We start from the raw sequence: 6,792 nt of genomic DNA, 5'->3' as shown, positions 1-6,792 counted from the left end.
AAGCGATGCAAACCGAGTTCACCGTTTCAGAGAGAGAACAGAAATGAAGCGGTACTCACTGCAGTAGGCGATGAGGAAGCTAACCAGGATGATGACTGCCCAGAAAGTTGAGGGCACGCTTGGCCATGTGTTGGCATCCTTGCGGGGGTTTGCTGGAGCCATGGGGGTGGGGAGTGGGGAGAGGAGGAGGGGAGTGGGGGGGGGGGGGGAGGTGTGTTGGAAGAGGGAGTGGGGAAGGGGGGTTGGGGGGGGGGTTCCTTTCAATTCGGATTCACCAACCAACTCCTCTCTCCTCGTGTAATAATCCCGACCATTTTCCCTGCCGACTCCCACGAACAGATTCCCCACTTCCCGGCTCGAGTTCCTTGCTCCGGACGGTGGGGAGCACGGTGTCCTTTTAGAAGAGAGAGCGCTGACGGGCGACACTTTCCCCCCCGAGACTACTTCATTGGGCGGGGATTCGGATCCCTCACTGGCGACTCCGGATGGGCCAGAGAGCGGGAGAGAGAGAGAGAGGACGCCTCAGGAGTTAGCTACGAGCAGCTCAAGGTGTTCTCGATGGGTGACACTTTTTCCTTCAGACGGAAACCTTATAAAACATCCTGAGACGCTTGGGGGGAGGGGGAGGGGGATGGGGAAGGGGGGAGCTGAAAACCGAGCTGGCTGATGACAGTTGTAACTCCCCTTTTAAAGAGAAAGAGCTGAGATCAGTTGGAATCCAGAGAGAGAGGTTAGAAGACCGACTAGGAAAACGAGATTGCCTAATGCCTGACGATGACGCCTCTCTCCCTCTCTCTCTCTAACACACACACGCACAGACGGGGAGGAGAGAGTCTGCAGGAACCAGCAGAAGAGCTGTCCAGTGGGTGATCCTTCCCACCCACTAGGTGCACCCCTCCCACCCCCCAACCCCCCCAGTTGCTTCGACCCGTCGGCCCAACGCTGAAACGTCTTGGTTTGTGTCAGGGGTAGCCCCCAAGGGACGGGGAGGATTGAAAGTTTCTCCAGCTGTGTTCGGGAACACGGCTTGAAGCGGAGAATTCAAGCCTCTCGCAGCTTCCTCTGACGCAGCCAAGTCTTAAAGCCAGGAGCGGGGGTACCTGAGCCCACCCACCCGGGGGTAAGGCTGCAAATGCTCGCGATCAACAAACGGGACTAGCGCAAGAGAATGGAAACGAAGGTAAGAGACCCTGAAGAGTATTATGGAAAGATTCTTTGTAAAGGGTCTTTTCACGCTGTGCAGTTGAGGACAAGGTTGAGAACTCACTTAAAACGGTCTCGCTGCATAATTATAAAGAACTTTCGATATAGATCCGCTTTCTTCCTCACTGTTTTAACAGCCGGACAGACCCCGAGGTACGAGAGGGAAACTCAAATTATCAAGCTGAAAGCAAACGATTCCGAATAGGATTCCGCTTTTGATAAATTCAGAGTTTGGAGTGAGGTGGTGCCATCACAAGCTGGGGCTGCTGCCAATATCTGGGAGGTTATCATTCTGAAGGTAGTCTTGACAGAACACACATCACAGACAGGCTGATGATGATTTGAAGTGTCTACTCTGCTATAAACTCGTCATCTCTTGTCACTCAGTTCACATTAGGCTCGTTTCTTGGAAAAGGAGTTTTTACTTGGTACAGTTTCTAAGAAGAGAAAGTGAGGTCTGCAGATGCTGGAGATCAGAGCTGAAAATGTGTTGCTGGAAAAGCGCAGCAGGTCAGGCAGCATCCAAGGAACAGGAGAATCGACGTTTCATCAGGAAGGGCTGATGAAGGGCTTTTGCCCGAAACGTCGATTTTACTGCTCCTCGGATCCTGCCCGAACTGCTGTGCTTTTCCAGCACCACTAATCCAGAAACAAGTCATGTCGAGTACTAGTAATGATGTCATCACAGAACAGGCGTTAAAGAGGTCCAATTTCCAACTTGCAAGACAAAAAAAAGTTCCAACAACGCTTTTAAATATTGTCAGTATTGAGGCAGATGGATCTACTGAAACGTCATCTCATTCTGTATCATCCATCGGTATCACCCAGTTACTGTTCACTGCAACCCTGAACAAAATTCAAATATCGTTGAACGTGCTAATATATGTGATGCCTTCATGCTATTAGCACAATGTGCAGTTACATGTCACTGAAAACAGAGCAAGCATTATTCAGTAACCATGACTTGAGCCTTGTTCCTGGGTTACAGGCATGTCACTGACTAACCGATCACTAGGTTGGCTACTCTACTGAAACCAAAAAGGTGAGGAGCATTAATACACTAATGTTTATGCATATTGCCAGGGAAACATGCCATCAGCAAGAAGAGTGCAGCTGCCTGAAGTAAGACATCTAAAATTCTGTTCAGAAATGCAGTCACTCTGTGGCTTTGCTTTGAAGCAACGGAATGATGATGTGTCTCGTTGAAAAATATTGATTGTTGTGAATTAGTCAGATGTCTTTCATTGGAAATGCTAGTTATAGATTAGAATATATCTTATCAGTGTGACGGGTAATTTCACAGTCCACAGGATTGCTGTTTGGCACATGTGGATTAATGCCTAATGTTCAGCAATAGTACACGGATATTCCAAGACTGATTTAAAGATGCTCGAATAGAATACTGATGTGTACCTGTTTCTGATTTCAAGTCAGCCACTCGAGAAGAAACAATGCATTGATAGATTCGATATTTCACAGATGACGGTGGATCCTAAGTACACAAAGCGATCAAGGAAGCATTCAGTAATGTGGCAGACACGCATCTGGATATTAATTTCTCCAGCAGTACTGGATGGATTGGTGATGAGGTAAAGCCAATGTTCAGCGGCCAGGCCTTTTCAGTTAAGCAAGGAGAGAAAAAAAAAATCAAAGACTGAGTCAGTTCCAGAAAGTTCCCTGTCACGGTAAAGCGAAATAAACGGGACCTAAGTGGACCAGGTGAGCTCCAAATTGTGTTTGGGGAAAATACCCGGCGAGAAAATATAGGGCACTCTTCAGATTCCACTGAACAGAATAACCGAAACATGTTGCCAACAACATCAAATTCTCATCATGGTTTTAAGGTGAAAAAGGACATCTGCAAGACAGCAAAACTGATCATGAAATTTCACTAAACCAAATAGGAAACCGTTCAGTGTGCTGAGGAAATAATAGGTTCATCCAATAGTTTCTTTCAAAAGGGAATTTAAAAAAGGAGGAAAAAGTAGGAATATGGGAGAAAGGTCAGGGATTGTGACAAACTCCATTGCGTTCAGTCAATGCAGAGTGAATGAACCAAATGGTGTCCTCTATGCAGTTTTCCATGATTCAAAGATTTTGAGGTGAGATGCATAATTGAAGGTGGTCACAGAGGTGGGAAATAGGCAATGCCCATTGTGGGATTTGTTATATAAATAGTTTTGAATTCAATGCACTGGGAAACTGAGGAAATACTAAAAATGAACAGAAGCTATTACAAGAAAAATAATGCAGGCAGCAGGAGTTTTGGAAGTGATGAAGTTTGTGTAAGGTTAAATTTGAGAGCCCAATGAGGCAGAGGAACGGAGTCCAGAGGTAACAACAGAGTTTTCAAAATGCTGATGATGTGTTTAGAATGGAGGCTGATGCAGAAATAAAAGTAAGTCTTTCCACTGAATAAGGTATGGATTTGACACTCAGCTCATTGTCATATGAGGTTGTAAGTTCTCCTATTCAGGCTAAGAGTGCAATTGAAGAAAGTGTAAGATTTAACAGAAGGGTACAGAATCATCATTGGGAGAAAATAAAAGTGCTTTGATCTACCAGATGCTCCAATTTGAAAAATGTTGAAATTTATTTCAACATTGCTCATGTTATCCTTTCGGTTTCAATTAATTCAGCCAGTACATTCTTAGAATTAGGATCTACTACTTGCAGGAAGTACAGGTTGGTTAGTTCACACTTACAAAGTCTCTGGCTCACCAGTTCAGAGCTACATTTTACAGAAACTGTTGAGGGAAAAAAAACTTGCTTTGCTCAAGCTTACCATAGTTTTTTTTTACAGAAGAGAAAAGACAATCCCTGTCTGGGCATCAAGCAGATAGCTTCTCCTTTAAACAGTAACATCTCCAGGCTGTTCAGCTACCTGGGAGCCAATCAGGCAGGCAGAGCACTTTGGTCATTGATAATTCATCACTAATGTACAGATCGTCAGCTACTTACTGCTGACCAGATCTCCATTTGTACACAGCAGCCTTTCTCCAGCTCCACTATAACCAGATTTCCATTACTGCATGAACAAGTAGCTGTGTAAACAGTACTTACAATGATAAAAATCACACAACACCAGGTTATAGTCCAACAGGTTTAATTGGAAGCACACTAGCTTTCGGAGCGATGCTCCTTCATCAGGTGATTGTGGAGGGCTCGATCGTAACACAGAATTTATAGCAAAAATTTGCAGTGTGATGTAACTGAAATTATATATTGAAGAATTGATTGTCTGTTAAGCCTTTCATCTGTTAGAATACAGTGATAGTTTCATGATAGAATCATGAGTACTTACAATGAGTGTGAGTTTACTTGCTTTTCAAAAGTGTGGTACACTTTCAAAAATCCTTGACTTTTCAAACACTTCTTTTTCACATTTCAGTCCACAATCAAAAAGAAAAGTATAAATGTAGAAAAAAATTTAAGCGATAATTGAGCAATTGGTCATCAGTTGAACTAAACTCCAACAACCATCATTTTGTTTTGGAGTCAATATCAAGTATATTATTTCTCAACTGACAATGCGTACTTTTATTTTATTTTCCAACTCTGGTCACTCGTGTATTCCCAATGGTAAGCACTTCACCACTGAGGGATGTGCCTTTAGCTGGCTAGACCCCAAGCTCTTGAATTCCCTCCCAAATCTCCCACCTATGTGTCTAGCTTTTCTACTTTAACTCACTTATTAAAATGTATCTCCTTAACCAAGCATTTGAACATTTAACTTAACAACTCTTTATAAGGCTCAATGTTATACATTATTTTAAAATGGTCATGTGAAAGACACTGGATATTTCATTACATTAAATGTGCTGTATAAATATAAGTCCTTATCATTGTGTTAACTTCTTTGTTCGATTTAGTGCTTTTCTAAAATTGTGATATCTGCTAAAAATGAAATTATCGACAGAAACAGTGATAACAATTTTTGTCAATTGTCCTTCTATTTGAGATTGGCAACCACTTAGGACTGGACATCTCTGCTGTGGCTCTTCAAATGACTGAATGTGCCTGAATTGAGGCAGGATATCCTATGAAGTAGTGGGATCTGGAGCTCAGGGTTTGCTTCCATTGTCTGCCAATGCTCTGCCTCATGATTAAAACATTGGGAATCAAAACATAATGTAATATGCTCCATCAGTTACTACTGTTCTGAATGTAGCAAGTTACACCAAATTATTAATATCAATGATACCACACTAGAAGGAGAGCTTCATTCTTTGAAGAATTTTCGTTGCCTCCTCTGGAGTGTTGATCATTTGAGAGTTGAGAGACTTAATGAAGGAAACTGTGTCCTCTCATCCAAAGTGACAGTCCATTCATGTTAATTTGCAAGAGTTTTTTTCTGAGTGTTTATGGATCTGCCATTGTGGATGAGGCAGAGGGATTGCTGATGAGATTTCTCTTGTACTCTTAAAAGTTGTTGATACACAGTTCAAGTCTTAATGTAGCACAGGGGCATGGTGACCACAGCTGCTTTGTATGCCAAGATTTTCCTGGACTGACATATACCTTTTTTGTGAAATGCTCACTGTTGTGGTTTATGTAAAATTATTCATTTATAGGATGTGAACATTGCTGATCAAGCCATCATTTGTTGACCATCCCTAATTGCTCATGAGCAGGTGGTAGCCACCTTCCCGATCTGCATTTAATACAGCCACAGCACCATTAGAAGGGAGTTTCAAGATTTTAACACAGTGACATTGAAGGAATGCGGATATAGTTTCCAGTCAGGATGATGCGTGACTTGATGAAAACTTGTATTAGTGTTCTTATGCCTCACCTGTTCTTGTTCTTCACGATGGCAGAGATCCCTAGGTTTGGAAGATGCTATTGAAGGAGGCTTGGTGAGTTATTACAGTGCACCCTGTAGGTAGACTGGTGTCATCTATGACCAGTCTGTCACTGGGATCAGTGGTGGACGGAGTGAACTTTGAAAGTGATAGATGTCTGTCAAGAAAACAAACACATTGGTTGAAATCCAACATTTCTGACACTGGGTAGCTCAGGAAGAGGCTGGATGGATCACCCACATGCCACTTCTAGTAGAAGGGAGTTGTAAATGCTTCAACTATCTTTTTGAAATGCTGTCCTGAACCTCCTTATTATTACATTTTTCTTTTTTATATATTTGGAAGTGCTCCTACAAACAACTTCTAATTCCATCATTAAATAATGTTTTTTAACCTATTAACTGACATGTAAATCACTTGTGTTTGTTATTGAAAATGGGGATATTCATAAAGATTCCTCCTCCTATAAGTTATTTAGTTAATCACCACCATTCACAACTGGATGTGGCAAGACTGTGGAATGTTAATCCAATCATTTGATTGTGGAACTGTTTATCTCTTTTTTTTTATCAAAGGATGTTCTGTTTATCAAAATAGCTCTGTGTTGTATCTTCAGCAGGTTGATGCCTTATTTTTAGGTATGCCTGGTGTTGCACCAGGCATGTCCTCCTGTACTTTCCATTGAAACAAGTTTGATCCACTCTAGCCTGCTGGTAATGATATTGTGGGGAAGTTATGGATTATGATCAAATACAATTCTGCTGCTGCTGACGGCCGTTGGTGA

General features: G+C 42.4%; 1 long non-coding RNA gene across 2 annotated transcripts in view; it reads left to right on the top strand.

Moving 5' to 3' along the window:
- The first annotated feature begins 213 nt into the window (after positions 1-213).
- LOC140466849 (uncharacterized) overlaps positions 214-6,792 on the top strand; it is a 56,106-nt gene continuing 49,527 nt past the window's right edge. Inside the window, exon 1 of one of the 2 annotated variants that reach the window (XR_011955296.1) lies at positions 214-1,180. This is a non-coding gene — a long non-coding RNA (uncharacterized lncRNA). The remainder of the gene's footprint in view (positions 1,181-6,792) is intronic. The other variant, XR_011955297.1, reaches the window with a different exon arrangement.

Source organism: Chiloscyllium punctatum, chromosome 44, assembly GCF_047496795.1.
Source record: "Chiloscyllium punctatum isolate Juve2018m chromosome 44, sChiPun1.3, whole genome shotgun sequence".
Lineage (NCBI taxonomy): Eukaryota > Metazoa > Chordata > Chondrichthyes > Orectolobiformes > Hemiscylliidae > Chiloscyllium > Chiloscyllium punctatum.
The sequence above is the reverse complement of the archived record's forward strand: the minus strand, read 5'-3'. Positions and strand labels throughout refer to the sequence as shown.